The sequence below is a fragment of the Dromaius novaehollandiae genome, chromosome 8, assembly GCF_036370855.1.
Source record: "Dromaius novaehollandiae isolate bDroNov1 chromosome 8, bDroNov1.hap1, whole genome shotgun sequence".
NCBI lineage: Eukaryota > Metazoa > Chordata > Aves > Casuariiformes > Dromaiidae > Dromaius > Dromaius novaehollandiae.
This window is the reverse complement of record NC_088105.1, coordinates 41,744,632-41,763,638: the sequence shown is the minus strand read 5'-3', so window position 1 is coordinate 41,763,638 and position 19,007 is coordinate 41,744,632. Positions and strand designations below refer to the sequence as shown.

At 39.3% G+C, this 19,007-nt stretch overlaps 1 long non-coding RNA gene across 3 annotated transcripts in view; it reads right to left on the bottom strand.

Annotated features, from left to right (window-relative positions):
• The window catches only part of LOC112982247 (uncharacterized), a 38,106-nt gene extending 33,617 nt beyond the window's left edge, over positions 1–4,489 (bottom strand). For all 3 annotated transcript variants that reach the window (XR_010390303.1, XR_010390301.1, XR_010390302.1), the window contains exon 1: positions 4,223–4,489. This is a non-coding gene — a long non-coding RNA (uncharacterized LOC112982247). The remainder of the gene's footprint in view (positions 1–4,222) is intronic.
• Between the last annotated feature and the right edge of the window lie 14,518 nt (positions 4,490–19,007).

Genomic DNA, 19,007 nt, shown 5'->3' with positions numbered 1-19,007 from the left:
CTGTGCTAGCTGATATGTACTGTAACAGGTTTGGTAACTGCCCCTACTGGACACAATGTCTGGATCTCAGCAAAACAACCTTACCTGGCCCTTGATTTCCTTTTGCCTAGTTAGGCTCTGCCATCCCTTTTTCTCCTGGCTTTTCTGACACGTCATAGTCTCTCACATCAGTTTTCAATGTAAACAGGTTCTTACACTTAGTTGCACCATGCAGCATCTGTGCTGAGCCAAGACACGCTCTGTCCGAGAACTGTGCCCTGGGATCAGCAAGAACTGGAGCTACAAGTTCTGTATTAATGTTCTAACAGTAATCATTCTACTTCAGATAATATAAGAAAACTACTAATCCAGATGAGACAAAAAACACTTGTGCAACATTGCTGCCTCAGTTTCATCGTCGTTTGGAAGTTATTTGAGCATAGGTCAAAATCCTTTATGTATATGATTCATTTTTCAAATCACTGAGCCCCTTCTGTTTTTTGTCCCCTGTATAAATGTCTTCTAAGGATTCAATAGAAGACCTTGTTCCCTCTACTGAGTGCCAGGAATTTAAAGCCCACCCCTCAGAGACATACCTACACGTTACCACTTCTATGGAATTCAGAATGAAAAACTAGTTTTCTCTCAAGCTCTCTGTAGTGGTTTGAACTAGCAGCAATGGATAGTGAGGCCAATCTCTCTAGTGCCAAGCTCTAATTTCAGAAAGGGCTCAGAGACTTTGCAAAGCCATTCAAACTGTGCACCTTGCTTCCTCAGTGCAATGCATAGGAATAGGCCCCAAAGAAAGGACTTCACAAAACTCATCATGCTGAAGCCCTACCAGCTGGCAGAAAACCATTATGCAAGGGGCAGAGGGAGACTGACTTTGCTCAAGAGACAAAGTCGGATTTAGCTGCCTCCTAACTGTGGACTGTATGGGGAGGGGGGGCTGTTTTCCTTGAGCCCTTCCCATGCACCTGCGGTAAGAGTGATCTGCTCCATTTTCTATACCCAAACTCTTCAGCCCTTCTATGCAACGGGAACATTCCCTAAAATATCAGAGGGCATGGCACACACTAGCAGTTTCATGAGCGTCACAAGTGACTTTGGGATGACAACAGCTCTTGTTTTAGTATTTCAATGAAAACTGTACACATTATCACAGAGATTTGCTAACTACAAAAGTAAAATAATCACTAACAGTATAATGTTTTAAAGCAAGTGGAGGAACAAAAAACCCCACACTTGCCAAGATGAAATACAAGGGCAATTTCCAGGCATACATTCGGGTTACATGTTTCTGACCTATTTTAGGAACAGGAATTTTTTTATGGAGAGTGAGAATTCTGATACAGGAATAAAGCTTTCTGGGCAGTATTTTGAGACTTTAAAGTGAACCTGGAGTCTGGTGCTTGCTTACTTCCATTCCAACAGAGGGGACAGTTTCACATATAGTTGCTATACAAACAGAAAGAGATTCTCCAGCCATGCTGGAGGCTTACTATGTAGACAATTCCTCTAGGACTGACAGGAGGAAAAAAACAAAACAAAAATCCAGTGTGATTCTTTAAAGTGCACTGGAACATCTTGTTCTTGCAAACATTCCTCCAAACACATCTCGTGACAGTGACCAGTCCATATATACAAAATGTGTGCATTATTAAAAGGGCAGGTATTATAAAATGATTACCTTGTTAATAGCTTTCTGCCCCACTGCTGTACTAAAACAGCATGCTAGATGTTATCGGGATTGAACAGGCACATGACCAAACAGAGCTGTCACCAGTGTCACGGGCACCGCCAGAGATCCTGCTGAGATGAGATCCAGCAAACTGTTAAAAACTGTTTCTGCCATCCATGGGCACACAGCTGAACACGCCTAATCTACAGTGATGTGGGATGCAGTGTAAAACAAGCACTGTGCTGACACTGAGAAGCATTCTTTCACAAGTTCTGGCAACTTTTTCTCTGGATTTTTCACCATGAATTACGTAGAAATAGTACATGACTTACTATAAAACTTGTAGTGGTTCCAACAGTGATTTTTCAATAGTAACTACAAGCAACATATTTTGACTATGGCAGATAAATATGACATTTTAAAAGATTCCAAAGAGCAAAGCAAACGAAATGCAAGCTATTTGCTTACTAGAGAGGACATTCGGGAATGCATTTACTAACCTTTACAGTATTGTTTAATTCTCACATTTTCTGACACTATGTGTAGAAATCAATTCATGAATAACCGTGCTTGATCTGAGGATTCACTTCTCAGGAAGTCTCAGTTGCTTGTACGTAACAGGAAATAAACAGCAGTAGATTAGATGTGGATGCACAGCTCGAAAATTGCATATGAGATCAAAAAACTGTGCAACAATTTGGGAAATGCCTGTGAGCAATTTATAGAACATTCTATGCTGATATCAATCTGTGTCAGAAGGCGAAACTCATTTTGAAAAGGGTTTGTGTCCTTGACAGTACCTACTGTCATCTTTTTCTTCTCTTCTGAACTCAGATCCACACAGTGTGGCAAGAAAAATCCTGCTGTCCTTGTAGCAAATGTAACTAATGGTACTTGATGACTGTCCATGCAAATGGAGCACACTCAGACAAAGACGGCCCGTGACCAGGACTGAAACACTTTTGCCTCACTTCTTTGATGGGTAATGCCAGATTCCCACAAATGCTTTTCAAGCTGAGCTTTCCTGCTGAACTGATAGACTGCAGAATCACATGTGCCTGTTTATCCTTGTTTTTAGAGGGACTATTACAATGTGATGCTAAAATGGAATCATTCACATGATGAATGCTAGCCAAACCTGAGCACCTCAAATTAAAAGGTTAGGGGGAGGGAGAGGAGGGAATGGCAGCTTGTGCAAATAACTTCACTGCAAAACCTGCTGTCTGTATTTCCCTGCCTCATGTGCTCTCTATAGAGAGCAAAACTAGATTCTGAGAGCTTTTAACTGTGCAAAAAAATTTAGTGAAAAGCCATAGTGATTCAGGAGATGTTTCTTCTGGTACAATAAATTTAAATTTATTGTAGCATTTATTTCACTGCTTATGTTTATTATTATTATTATTATTCATTGGCATTACACATGTTGGCAGCAAGTGTGCATAATGGACTGGCCAACATGTAAGCTTCCAAGTACTATGCCAAAGGGTTAAGTGAAACATCCCAAGGTTGGCAACTGCCAAAGCAGCCTCATGACAGCTCTCAAACCCTCTGACCCACAGCAAAAGAGGAGGGCAGTGCCATGAGGGAGCACAGTGAACACAGCAACAGAAATTCACAGGAACCTCGAAACGAGAGCACCGGTCTCCCCTCGATTCTACCCAAAAGGGATCACTGTGCCTATCCCACAGATATTCTGATCACTCCACCTGCTATTCAGCTTTGCCATAATAAACATTTCAAACAATAAAGCCATTAGGATCTGATATGAAACCTCTCTAATTCATAAAGCTGGAAAGTAAACAGACTATTTCCTTTTGTACCCCTCTGAAACAGAATACCAGTTGCATATCTTCTATTTGCTACAGTGCCAATTCTACCAGAAACTAGATCATTTTATTGCACTTCTGCAGTTTTTAAAATTAAGTTCACGGTTTACAGCTGTGTTGCAAAACAAAGTCATTTACATGTGAGCATACAAAATGTAACCATTCCTCTGTGCAAACAGTGACAGCCTTTCTGTCCATTTGAAATGAGCTTAAGAAACCTAGAAAGAGCAATACAGGATGTAGATGAAGGTCTGTTCAAGACTGTGCAAAAGATTCCTCTCATTAAAAAGTATTTAAGTTCAAATAAAAGACTTAATAAGATTTTATTTTTAATTTAGTGAATATAAATGTTTAAGTCAGTCCTGAAAGCAACAGTACCTACAAAGTCTTGACATACTTTGAAATGTAAATATTCAGCTGGCATTAGTCGAATGAAGTATATGCTTCTATACGATTTATAAAGAAGCAGTGGGCCAAGTTCACGCCCATTTTTATACAGAATGCTAACATTAACAAATCATTTCAATTAGTATATTAAACAAAATAAATGCCTAAGTTTTACATTGTTATTAGACTTCAAAACAACTGCTCTTACAATGTATTTCCCCTCTCTCTCAATTCATCATAAGAGGAGCCAAATATTCCTCAAGATATATGAAAGCATGCTTTGGAGGCTCCATCTGTATTTCTTTTTCTCTCCCTGGCTTTCTCATCTCCAGCTCAGCTGGCTACTCACCCCTATGGCCCACACTGGAAGTAACAGTATGATCCCACTCTGAAGGCAGCCTTTGGGTTTCATCTGGAGCACATGTATTGCACAAAATGCTGCACACATCAGGACTGTTTGCCTGCCAAAAAATTTGAAAAACATTGCCAAAAGACGTTCCTCATTGTGCTGGCATTTTCACTGTAGAAATAAAAGGTCTGCTGTGTTTTAGGATTTTATTTTTCCTTATCAACAATCAAAAATCCAAAATTTTAGTTCTCCTAATCTTGGCCTGGAAAGTTTCTCCCATAAATAACCTTCACTTTAAATAAATACTTTACCTCTAGCATATAGCTGGTGCTCTCTTGTTTTTTATTAGTCCTTGTTCAGACAGCAAGGTGCAAAGGTACATGTTAATCCATAAACACAGCTCATTACCTAACTACAAACTATCAGCCACATGAGATGCTTAGCTATGGCAGCAAAGTGTCAAAGAGTTATTTAAAAGAACTGATAGGTTTGGATAGTGATTTTGTTAAAAAGTTTCCCTCCACCTCTTCTCTGTGCCTACCCTCTTTCCTATGTCCATTCCCTTCTTCAAGCAAAAATGCACAATACGAAAAAACAGGGTAAGACATCAATGTACGAGCAGAGGGAAGATAATCTATTGGCAGCCAAATGTAGGGGAGTAACAGTGGTAAAAGTTAAGAAGTTACTCTGCATTGCTTATGTCAGTGCATTTCTAGAAAAGGGATATATTAACACCAAATGCTCTGTATTCACTTAAAAGGTGTATTTATTAAATTCTGTTCTCCTTGATTAAAGCAAGTGGTCCCACAACCTGTTAGAAGCAGCATACTATATAGTAAACTTGCTCTGCTCACTACAGATCTTGGCTGCATGAGAATTTTTTCATTATGTGATTTGATTTATGAATTTTGGGTGGTACTTTCACAAGCAGAACAACATAGTGTTAAGTTATCGCATATTTTTCTGAATCTTTTCTAATAGTTCACCACAGGATGAGAAGGAAAGTATAATAAGCCTCCAGGCAATAACAGATTTTGCTATTTGGAAATAAAGAGTCTATAATTCATACTAGGCAGGCTGAGGCTTTAAAAAAACTGGCCATCACATTACCTGGGCATGTTACAAAGAAATATTTTTTTTAGTTCTGCAACATATACATGTTATTTTCTTCTTCCCTCTCTAGAGACTGTAACTTCAAATTCTGCTAACCTTCAGGGTTGAAATATTTGTTACTGTGAAGAAGAAAATCTTGAAGAGGTGAGACCTGTGTCTGAAAATAGTCTGCAAAGTTTCGGCTCACTTACAAACTCTGTCAGTGTCACAGACGACCAGCACTGCAGAGAGAGCCCTGTCTTCACACTCATCCTAGATTCATACTAGTAGAAACAGGCCTATTGTTTTTCATCAGAAAGTAATAACCCCTTTTATTACCTTATACTCAATGGCACTAAAGACAACAATGTTTTCTATCCTGCTAAATGAAATATGATGAACACATACATATTTCAAAACAATCTGTTGTCCCTAGGAAAGAGGGCATTTGACAGGCTCTCACTGAATTTAACTCTCCTCCAGAGCATAAATACGGCTTGAGCATGCAGCAAAATGTGCTGTTCAGAAACACTCCAGCAAAAAGATGGTGTTTATTTGTCCAGGTACAGAGCTCTGGCAAACACTAAAAAGCTCAAAAACTGTATGAGCCATTCCTTTTTTTACATATCAAGGCACATTTCTTTTCTAAGTACACTGATGGGATGCAGGACATGTAACTGAAAGTGCTGTTCGTAGCATCTTGTCAAAATCCTTTCCTCCTCTGATAACAGCTGTGTCTGCAAAAGTCAACAAGCAGAAAGTTTTACCTACTTAAGCTAGCAGTTGATTAGTAACATGAAGCAGTGAAGGAAATGAGGAGAGTTGTCCTGATTAGATACCAAAACACATCCAAGGTTGATCAAGGCGTAATCTAGCAGAATCCATCAGTTTATTAGAAGAGGCTTCTATCTAGTTTTAGCACACAAATGAGCTGCATTGCTAAAATATTCTACCTGAACAGAGGACCTATATCACACACATTTCCTCTGCTCTTTGGAACAGATAGAGCAGTCACTTAGCTATGCTCAACAGTGACTGGCCCAAACAACAGAATTTGTATTGGATCCAAATGCCTATTACAGATATTATTAACTCAGAAGTTAGTGGAAATTGTCTCTCCGGATTTTTTTAAGTCATTTTAAAGCTTCCAGCATGATAAATTAAAAAGCCCTAACTCTAAAGATTGGATCCAGAAACAGATCTTGGAGCAGCTTTGCAATCAGTGCTTAGGATACCATTTTATTATACCAGAATCAAATACACTGGACAATTTTTTTCTAGCCACCTGTCCATTTTCAGTTTCCATAATGGCATAAATACAGGAAAAGAAGGTTGACAAATTCCAGTTCAGTGGAGCAGATCAGCAAATAATGTAAATTGCTGTAGTTCACAAGGCTGGTGGAAATCAACCAGCTTGAAAAGGAGCAGCAAGCTTCATACCAAGCAGTCGAACTATTTCTGTGAAACAAGTATGGGCTGTAGTTCCTAGTAAGGATTTCAGCTCCCTTAACACTTTGGGTTTTTTTAACCAATTATTTACAAATACTCAAAGGTTCAATTTTCTATTGCTGTATACCATATACAGTCATCTATTCTATTGCAAACAGATAGATCAGCAGCTGTTTACAGCAATTTCACGGAGCTGTAAGTAAAACACATGGTGCCAAGTCCAAGAGCTGTGGCAATTCTTACGCATCTCAAAGGAAGATCCCTGGTATATCAGATACGAGTTTGTAACAACTGCAGAGCCCTCTAGGCTCTGAAAATTTCAGTGAGAATTATGCAGCCTTTGGAAAATAAACTGTTCCTTATCAACAAAATAAAAGTTTAGAAATACCATAGCATCCTGTTGCTCTTTTCTTTCCTTAAATATCTGGGGCAAGCAATATCCCATAAAATAAAATAAGACAGTTTTTATAGCAAGTCTGACCATTAGATTTCCTGCAGCTAGCAGTACATTGACTGCGAAATCCATTCACTTTCCACAGCTGATAGCAGCTGAATACATAGTACAATATATTGAGACCCATATTGGCTGTACATAAGGCATGACCTTTCACAAACTAAAAGCTCGCTGACCTCTATGTGATAACTGAGAAAGGACTGTGAGATTGCAAGAGCTGGAGCACCAAGGGCGAAACCAAATTTCATCATAATTACAAAAGATGGAAGCATCCCCTCTTACCCTATTTATTATTTCCAGTAAATAACAGCATACTAACTATCAAACCCAGCTATGAGTTTTATTCTCAAAGCATTTAGGCTTAGGTATGTAAAAGAAGCAGGATCCCTAAGTTTTGAGTTTATTATAACTATATTATAACTGCATGTTATTTTAGCTACTGGGAAACCTATTCAAATCAATGTCTTTAATCAAGGCACTGATCCGTAGTCTTACTAATCCTCACAGCTGCTCTTTGCTGGAGAAAGCTGGCTTACAGATTTGTTTCTCACTGTGTACCTCAAAAGATGCTGCCTCCCTACTATCCTGGAGGCAGACTGTACACCCCCAGCTCAGGCTGAGCAGAACCTCAAAACCACAGAGTTCAAAACACTGGTAGCAGAACAGAGCCCCAAAACCTCAAAACTTACTAAACTACCTAACTTGGGACAGGTATTTTGGTGTCACTGCATGGAGGCAAAGCTATAACCCCATTTCAGCCCATGCCACTATTAGGAAACTCTCAGCTACTACCTCTATAAAAAAAAATTGTGAATGGCACACAGAACCTTACAGCGGGGAATGCCTATCCTGTAGCTTTCCCACACATTTTCGCTCTGTTTTTATATCTGACAGCCACTGTCATCTAGCAAAGGCCCAGCAGTCAGATAAGGCAACAAATTCCAATAAGCTACCTAAAGCTATCTGACAAATGCTTCAAGTGTACTAATTCTCTGCTTTGAAAGGGAACATTTGTGTTTATATTCACTTTTAAAAATTTTTAAAGCTTATTTTACTAGTAGTTTAGCTGATACAGGTGAAATATGGGAGAAGATTGAGACACGTCAGTAAGATTGGACAAAATACGGTTATAGAAATACCCTCTCTCTATTTTTCATTGACATTTTCTGGATGTTGATAAAGTTTGTTTTTAATTTTATTTGTTTGTCAGCAATTCTTTTTCTTTAGGACACAATGTTACTTTGGCAATGCTCCTCAAAGGGATCTTTACTGAAATACTTCAAACATTTCGTAATAACATCTGGCAAGCTCAGTGAAACTCTAGTTGTGTAATGAAAGTGGGTGATGATTATTCCCCACTGGGTGATACCATCCAGCATAAGATCTATCAGAGGTAATAGCAGTGCTTCACTCCTCCAAAAGCCTTTTGTAAATGAGTTTGGTGAGCAGGGGGAAGGAGAAAGGGAACCAAAATGAGTCGCCTTCTCTTAGAATATGAATGACAACTGACTGTCTAAACAGACACAAGACCTTATGCTGAGGTTCAGCTTCAAAGATTATTTAGAAGTAAGTTCTCTTCTACAGATGTCACCTATTTTTCCCCCACGTCTTCTTTGGGTTCCAAACATCCTCTTTTGTCACACCTTGTGCAACAAGATGGAGAGTTCCCACAAGTCTAGGCCAGACAGATTCAACAACCACAGCCAGAAGGTCTTTTTCTAGAGCAGTCAGGTAAGAAGCTGCAGAATTTTCCTTCTCTTCTCCTTACAGAGTTGGCTTACTGTGTTTGGGGATGCAGAATGATTTGGAAGAAAAAAATTTCACTAAGCTATCACAGTTTTCAGGCACAGATAGCAGGCCGGATCACACAGTCGTGAGGTGCTCCTGAAAATCCTGTGTCCAGCAGAAGGACAGCACTACCCAGTCTGTAATTCTCTCTTGGGCCTATGGGGCAAAAAAACACAGCTCAGCAATGGGAACAGAGGAACAAGAGCAACTTCATGCCATCTAGAAATGCCACTGCAGTGAGAAGAAACACCCAAACGGCTATAAAATGTTAAACTCCAGCTCACTGAAGACTTTCTTTGTGTTTCGCCACGGAGGGCTCTCCTTCCTAGAAAGCTGGTGTTTTCTGGTAGAGAAAATAAAAGCATTAAGAGGGAAAGAGCACTGAAAATGTCTGGATAGCTTGAATAAGCACCAAGGTTTCAGATCTTTACTGAAATATTGAGTATGTGACAGTTCACTCAGTGTTACTTGCAAAGAAAAAAAAATCCACTAACAAAAGAAAGAGAGAGAGAATGAGAATAGCACCATCACTTTTAATACTGTAGAATGAGATTAAGAAGGTCTGAAATGGAATCTGACTGGACAGGGTAAATTATCAAGGCAGAAAAAGTCAGACAGAACTAGCCATAAAGGGGATCACAGTAAGGCACTTTAAAAGAAAGCAATTCACTTCCTATTAGAAAATCTAAGATCGAAAAGGCTTGAGCTAATACAGTAAGCCACAAAAAGAGCAAAAGCAGTTTTCATTGAAGAGGATCTTAGCAAGTACCTGAAGGTGTAATTAATCTTTCAGGCAGAATAGTTTTCCTCCCCCTCCTCCAAGCCTCTGCAGTTAACATCTGAGGTCAGATAGAAGATACTCAAAAATATAGTGACCATTATTCAGAGAGCACAGAGAAAGCAGAATAAAACAAACTGAACAATGTACTTATGTGACACATTTTTTAAATATACAGATGATAACCAGCAGTGCTTTCAAACTTGAAAAGAGTGTGTTAAAAAGTGACAGAGAAACAAAAGGAAAGAAATGAAATAAAGTTGCTGTGTGACCCTGGGGCACAGAGTCTTGAGATGGTTCTTGTCCAGATCAGAGATCCAGTTCCCCAGCATTCTGCTATTTATGTTATCATTTACATCTGTACAAAACACTCTCCAGCTGAACAGTTACATTTTTCCTCTTCATTATGTAAAAAAAGCAGACGGCACCACTACATAGTGGAGATCCAGGCCCCTCCACATCACTTCTTCCCATAGGGGAGAAGAAAAACAGCCACTGCCACGGTTGCATGAATGAGTAGATCTAATGAGTGCTGTAGAAATATCAGCAGCGTAACAGCAGGAACTAGTCTGCAACATGAAGTTCTCCATTAGCATAAGAAATGTATGTGGACCACAGCAAGGGCATGAGCAGGAAACAGTTTCCCAGAAGGTAACACTCCCTGTTTCCATCCTTGCTCCTTTTTTCCTCCAACTATGGAAGCTGAGAATTGTGTTTGAAGGATTTGAGGGTTTTTTATTATTTTTGGCAGTAGCTTTCATAATTATGAAGAACCAGCTCATCTTGTTCTGGAGGGAAGTGCATACATAGTTTCTGCTGCTGCAGAGCATATAATAAAATTTGTATAGCCAGTCTCAGCTATACTGAATGAAAACTGATGGTTGTTTGCTTTTTTCTGGTTGAGACTGAAACACTGCTTTATATGGCTGGCTGGACAGAGCCATTTTTGACTGCAAAATACACAGAAGTTGAGCAAAAGCAGAGAGCCTGGCTAAGGTTCAAAAGACTTTTCCCAGTACGCCTCGAGTTCTACCTGGAATAATGCAGCTCCATATTGCTTGGCCAAAGGCAAGATCCCACACATCGGGTGCTGAGGAAGGCATTGATTAAGGTCACGAAAGATCATATGACTTCAGGCAGCACTACCAGGCTGCGAGAGGGAGCAGGAAAAGACAGGGTCCAGCAGTTGAGACCGGAGGAGCAAAAAAGTGATGGCAGCAGGGTCCTCTTCTTAATAAACAGTTAGGTACTGCTGTGAAAACAAATGGCCGTGTTCTGGCTGAGGTGATGAACTGCTCTTCTAATTAATATTCTCTCCAGATGTGGGAAATGGGGAACATGAGCATTTATTCCCCTATCATTTACTAGATAGCAGCTAATTAGAAGGGTTCTCCCCTACTCCTATTACCACCCCCCAAAAACATTTGAATGAATTTTCTTTAGTAAATGCAGGATTTCTTTTTCCCTAACACACATCAGCTCCTTTACCAGAAGAGTCTCTCACTCATACAGTGCTCTCCCCTTCTGCTTTTCCTTTCCAATAAAGGAATGATTTGAAACCCAGACTCTACGTGTAAGAATTATCTGGGTAGGAATCAACTCTCTGTAATATATCACCCATCTCTACTGTATCTTAAGATGGTACTTAACCAGGGATTCCTGATTTTCTGCTAAAAAAATGATATATCATACACCATGTTGTAACATGCTGATCCTTTTGAAGACCTTCTCTTTCCTCGCTTTGGCATTGATACCAGGCTGTCATAGGACATGACAAGACTAGCCTCAAAGATTGCAAAGATTTAATAAGCACTATAAATTAAGCACAACAGCAGCAATTTATTCTTTTTGGGGAAGCTCTGTACAAACATATTTTTTTATCTCTTTAGAAAGTCCTCTGCTGCTCACCTTTCAGCAACAAATCCTCCTCCAAACACACACAACCAACTAACCCACAAAGGCAGAGTCACATTCTAGAAAGATTGTCTTCTGAAACAGGCATAAGAAAACTTACATCTATTTACTGTAAAATATATCTGGCCTCCTGTCACTTACAGTTGTCACTAGGTTGCAGAAGACCAAAAAGACATGAAAAGACACAAAAAGACCCATAAGCACTGTATAAAACTCTGTTGACTTCCTGAAACCTCCTGCCATAAGACTGGCATGGAAGCAATAAACAAGCCAGGCAAAGCTTTGACAATTTTTCACAGCTGAGACATGGGCCACGCACCTTAAGTTACTTTTGTGAATGACATGAGAAGATATTAATTCTCAGACTACTACTTAAAATTAAAACAAGTTTATTCCTTCCAAGCGCCAATGAGACTTTAATGATTGAAGTTTCTGAAGTATTAGCTGCCATGTTCTTTGATTTACTTTTCAGACAATGTAATACAGTAGATTATCAAAGAGACTTGTAGTTACAGTCCCAAGGCCAATAGATCTTTCAATAGCCTAATTTCTTCAGAAATTGCATTTTAAGTGAGTATTGAGCACGCAGGAATTTAAAAAAAAAAAGTTTGCAGATTTTTTTTTTTTTTTAATTCCTTTTATCTGGTGTCTCTCAAAGTGGACCTCTTTCTAAGCCTCCTCTTGATTATAAAATCAGTCACCAGTTGGGGAACTTGTTTCTCAGACCACAGACACGACCTGCATTAAGGTCTGGGAAGCTCAGCCCTTGCTGTTTGTCGGTCCTGAGCTGGAACATAACAAGCTGGCGCTTCAAGCTTTCAGACAGGCTTTAGCAAACTTAAACTACTTCCTTCTCTTTTACTTCCCAGTGACGTATTGTCTTTTCACGTATACTGAATCTCAGCACTATATTACGAATCCACAACTTTAGATCACAAGGTGTCTCCAACAATAGCCACAGCCCATGCCATTGTGGAAATTTAGTTACACATTAGGTTTGGAAGTTTAACACTTGGGAGGTTAGGGAGGCTGGACATAGGCGAGGAAAGGGTATAAAATACTTCAGGTATACAAACTGATTCTACCTTTCTGGATAGAACCTACTTATTAGCTCTGTACATAAAAACAGCATAGCAGGCATAGCAACACAGACAACATATAAAGCGAAGTAAGCAAATGCATCATAGTTGCCCTATACACTGCAGTAGGTTTTTATCAGAGTGTAGCGATATGCCAGAAGAATGCTTTATTTACTTGCAAAAAGATGGATTAAGTGAATAATTTTATTTTGTCTCTAGCACATGTGTTAAACAGCATGATCTGAGGATATTCAGCAGTCAGGTAATTTGTAACGTGGTCACTAAATTATGTTAATTTTTTTAATGAAATTTTCTAATGCTATTTAGCAACCAAGCAAATTACATTTTCTAAACTTCATCAATGTGCAATTAACATAAAGGTTTCCAAGGTAGAACAGGCCAGTGGTTTCTAGCTCAACACACAACCATAAAAGGCTGTTCTCTGAAACATCCCATACACATTCACACTGGCTAGAAATCATTTACACATTTTTGCAACCTCATGTTTTCTTCCCCCATCCCAGTCATACAGTTTTTTAAAGGTTATTCTGACTTTTATTCAAGTGTTTATGAAGAACTGTTCGAGTTAGTTACTCATTTCATTTTTCTGCGTGCTTGGAAAGAAAAGCTGCCTCTTCTTCAGAAGAATAGATTAGGGCATCCAAATGTCACTTAGTTAGAATGAAAGACTTTTCTCTTGCAGAATATCCCATAGACTCAAAGCTATACAGGAAACAAAACAAATCAGGAGTCTGAATTTCAGAGCCAGTAGTGCTTAGAAACTTGAGTACCTACAATGTGAATGAGGCCCATTCTCTATTCCAGGATAATTTTTACTGGAACGGCAGTATCCAACTTCGTCTTAAAAGCATTAAATCATTAGGAGCTTTCTCCTTCCCTGACTCCTGCTTATTTCGGAATATCTGATATATATGTTCTTTTTACCAAAAAAATCCTCTTTAGGTCACCCTTAAACTTAAAAACTCAATTTGTACACTACATACTCCTTAAGCAATAGACTCCCACAGATTTACACTTTGGAAAAACAGTCCTTCCTATGACCCAGACCCTTTAGCATCTGTCTGGACCTGTGGTGTCACTTCCTATTCCAACACCTACCGTTTCCTGACAGCATTTGGATGCTATCTGCAGGCTTCCACTCCAAAACATACCTACACTGATCTTGCTTCGCTAATGAGATCAACCAGATAGGCCTGATTAGCCTTCAAGATGAGAGTTTTATGATGGTAATGAATAATCAATAATAAGCAATGGTAATTAAGCATTTCCAAAGAGTATTAGCCAAATTTATGAGAGGTGCTCACGAGTGCTTGAAAAATCTGTAGCCCCTGGTTTAACTGAAATATTGGAGGAGGGGAGGAAAAAGCAACAACAAAACAAAAGCTAAAAATCCAAAAAACTGCCGCTTATTAGTTGTCTGTATTCACTAGCATCCATGGTTTATTGATGCCTCACTTTGATGCCTTTACTGATGCACTTAGCAGTGCTCTCATGGAAAGCTCTGAGTGCTTTGGAGGTGACTTTTATCTCCATTGCCTTTGGCAGACAGAAAAGACCTTCTTTTAAAAGAAAGTAAAAAAAGAAGAGAAGGAATACAAAGGACTTGTACTGCGTTGTTGCTTTAAGTTTTTGCAGTGCCTTGGTACATTTAGTCCTAATTTCATGATATTACCATGTCATCAACAGCACTAACACTCATCATGTATCTCCTTAAATTTTTTTCCTTTCTACCTACTCAAAGGCATACACGCGGACGCACACATGCAGCCAAAGAAAGCAGATGTTATGAGGTTCTGATTTGTTTTGTCTCTTTGTTCCTGAGGGTCACAGTTGTCTCAACAATGCAGAGACTCTAGAGATGAATATCACTTAATTTGGCAAATCAAGTGTATACCTGTGGTACGCTACGTCAAAACACCTCAAGAAGGTGCAGGATTCAATATGAGACTTATTTGACCAGAAGGAAGTAGGAATGCCCCCCAAAAATCCCCAAACCCAAAACAAAAAAAAAATCCCTACTTCCTTCACAGCTATATCTAACTTCCAAAACTACTTCTAATTCTAATTTTTATTTTACACTCATCCAGCTTCCCATCTAAGAAGAAATGCTGAGACTTGCTAAAACATTTCACAGAGACCCAGATGGGATGGTCCAGCAACTCTACAGCATACGACAGATGAGCCTCTTGCTGTTGCCATTCCAGCTATTATATTTAATATATACTTGCAGATAACAGCTGGAATGGTAGCAACAAGAGATACAGGTGCTAACACACCTGCAATTTTTATTTGAAACATGCTACAGCTATACTGTTTTTTTATTAAGGCACTACATAGGTTTTTGCAGTATTATTTAATGGTTATTATTTTATTTCTGTCTATTGTTTTCTGATCTTACTTCAAGGACTTTTGAAAGAAGGAGAGCTAGACTGGAGGGCCTGGGAAAAGTCACTGACATTTCCTGAGGGCTGAAGCCAAGTCTTGGCACTAGTTTCTGTGCTGTTGCTAAGAGCGGTGATCAGACACAGCGCAGAACCTGGGCCCTTTCGTCTTATGCTCCTGCTACCCAGGTCCCCGCGCACATCTGGCCACCAGCTGCAGCTGGGCTGGAGTCTATGAGACACACTGTGCAGAGATTTCTGCGCTGTTTTTCTCTTGTACCTCATTCTTCCAGACACAACACTGACTATCATGGCGGGGGGGGGGGGGGGGTTGTAAAGGAGGGGTAAAGAGATCTTCCTTTAAAATGTAACACTCAGATGTTTTCAAAGTATTCAATTAGATTTATTTATAATGCTTAGAAGAACATAAGTAGTGTATTTGCCCTTGTAAAACTATTAGCAATTCCAAAGCAAGTAATCTAAAAGCTGTTTATTTTATTCCAAGTGTTTGTAGACTGAAATTTAAGCAGTGTTCTAAGCACCAAAGCAAGATAAAAAATTAAATGAGTTTTTTTTAGTTTTCATTTTCAAACACAGCATTAAAGTAAATATTAACCAAAATGAAATGTATATTACAAAATGCATCTATTCATTTCTGGTGCAGTGCAGAAAGAAGTGTCATTTTCAATATAAAAGAAACCTGGATGCAGTTAATGAAATACTGTGCTAATAAGATAAATGGAGTCAGCACTGTACTAGACTACTGTGCAGGGAACCATGCCAGTAACTCCATCAGGACAGCAGAAGGCTATGAGACACAGGCTTACACAATCAGCATTCAGCATTTTCCCCAAAGTTTCTTTTCTTTCTCTAAACCTCGTTAGCTTACTAATTTATACCTCGTTTTCCAGATTTTTTTTTTCTGTAAATGGATAACCGGGGAAACCTATCTATAACATTCCTCTTTAAAGAAGAGAGGGGCACAAACTGCTCCCTCTGTTCATCACTCTCTCAGTCTAGTGTGACTGGCCCCCAAAAATCACTGCAAGCTTCTATGACAATCATGTTCACAGACATTATTTTGACCATCTAAAGCTTTCATTCCCAGTTTCCATATACATTCTGATAAGAAGAAAGGAGTAATGTGACTAGATTACAGGACCTGACAATCACCTACTTAAGTCTGTTTTCTAGACTTTTATATGCTTGCTTCTGCATCCTGGTTTCTCTGTTCATTAGAAGAGAAACCATTAACTGTGAATGCTGCTAACTTAACTCACCACAAACATGTTAGGTTTATAGTTTACAGAAACAATAAATAAGCAAGTAACACCTAACCATCCTGCCCTTCTGTTCCAGTGAAAACCTGCAAGCAATTATCAATAGTAGTTAGTGTTTATAGACAAAACTGATTTGCAAAAATGTATGGGAGAAGAAAAAAAATTTCACCAAGTCCTGCCACAGGAAAGCTCAGAGCTGAGGCTGTCTGGCAACCAGAACTGCATTCTCCTGCTTTCACACAGTAAGTGTGCAGCCACAGGACAGCCCTAGCATGGGGTCAGGGAGAGCACTGAGGAGATCCTGTCCTGAGAGCCTACAAGGTTGCCACACACCAAGCTGTGCACAGTCAAAACAGCAAGTGACTTTTAGGAGTTAGGGGGGAAAAAGCTAAGGGTGTGAACAGGCAGGAGTAGGACAAGCGCTAAATAACATTTCTAGAAGCATCAGAACTTGGAGACCTCCACTGTCTCCACTGTTCACCTCCCTCTTTTCCCTGCAAGGCTTGGGCTTCTGCAGGAGACAAGTCCTGCTGGGTCCCCATCCAAACACAGTGGCCAGCAGACCTGGGGAATCTCACCCCCATCATAGCCTTTGTCACTCAAACTTTGAGAGAAGCGAGTTCACCATCGCACACGTTCTGTGTGTGCAGAGAATTGCCTCTCCTTCCATTTATATCCTCTTCTCTACTACACCAATGCCTTCAAACATTCAGTCACGATGCTTTACACCTAGGCTAATATCACATACTCTAGGGTAAAGCAGTTTGGATCTGGAAGGTTTGGTTGGTTGGTTTGGTTTTATGATTTTTCTAAATAGTGGTCATATTCAAAAGCAATCAGGAAACCCAAAGAGATTTTTATTCTGTGATACTCCTAGAAAGAGTGAGAAAGAAAAGTATCGAAAGAGTAACATCAGAACCAGAGGTATAGGCAGCTTAGAGGGGAAGCCAAACTAACCTCTTTTAACCTCTTTTGAGTTACGCAAACCTCAGTTTGCATAACTTCCTATTGGAATCGGGTAGCTTTCACTTTGGAGGAAAAGGGGATTAGGGGGTCTGGGGGGGGAGGTTGGTGGGGGTTTTTAGCAGAATAGGGGCTGTTTTGAAAGAGGGAAGTTTTCAAGATATTCTCTTATTAGGAGTAATATTAGTCAGCACTTTTTTGCAGATAAAACATTTAAAGAATAAATGCTCATTCTTGCTAATGCCAAGTTACATTTATCTCTGCTATACAGAGATTTCAATGAGGTATATGTAAACATAAGTGTGTATATATATATGTGTGTGTGTAAAGTTTAAAGATCAGATAGGACAAGAATGGATCAGTTCTCAGATTCTTTCTTGTACTGTTTCTTGTAAGAATGATAATGATGTTCACTCACATATACTCAACGTTCACACCACATCCGAGTATACACACTGTAATTTGGGGGAGGATATATTGTGCCCTTCAGACATGCACAGTACTTGAATTCCTCCTGTAAGTGCAAAAGGTCATTTCAAAAGATTAATGGAAAGCTAACTTCTTTTTCCACTTGCTTGCCACAGTTTTTGCTAAGAAAATGAAAGCAAAGATACAACAACAGATTTGAAAATGATACACTCCTGTATTACAAAAAGGATGTCTATGACCATGAGGTTATTTGATGGCCTTTCTACTACAAAATATGTGAGTTAATTCTTGTTTATCTTCTCTCTCACATTTATGATGTGGTACTGTAATTCTGAGGCAATATTAGTCCGACCAGTAACTAGATTCAAATACTTCCTTTTCCAATTTAGCTTGTTTTCATCTTGTATGAGGCACAAACATAATGCATTTGCAAACAATAACAGCACTTCTAATGACATGGCAAACAGCCAGTTCCCCTAAATTAGTAATATCAGTCACTGGCATAGCATTCAGGTTTGTCCATCACCACCGTTACAGGTTTGGGAGTTGTTTCATTTTCTTAACTGAACTATGGAGATTTGAATATGACAGCCAGTCTAATCAATTAGCCCCTAGAAATATAAGTAAGACAGGCCATAGTGTAATATACTGAAAGCAGTACTCTTTGGAAAGCAGAATAATGAAAAATGGCTTGATATAGCTTCACATAATAACTACAGTGGTGTGTTTTATCTTAAGCACGTAACACACAATTAAGAGAAATACTTTCTTCTATGAAGAACATTTACATTCTTGAAAGAAGTTGACTGAGGCAGACAAAAACACCCCTTCAGTGAAACTTAAAACTGGACCGGAGGCCACAAAAATCACTGCTGCAGATTTCAGCAGAACATTCTTCTGTTCCCAAAATACAGACCCATGTAGATGGGTAGGGGATGGAGGGGAGGGGGGTAGGGGATGGAGGGGAGGGGGGGAGGGAAGATGAGAATGATGCAGGAGTCTGTTGATGAGACAAACTATATTTTTTGGAGACAAGACTGTTTTAATCAGTATTGAACATACGCAATGGCAGATATTATATATATATATATATAAAAATGGCAGATTATATATCACTGCTACCAAGAAGCAGCAATGCACACTGAAGGCGTCATCCA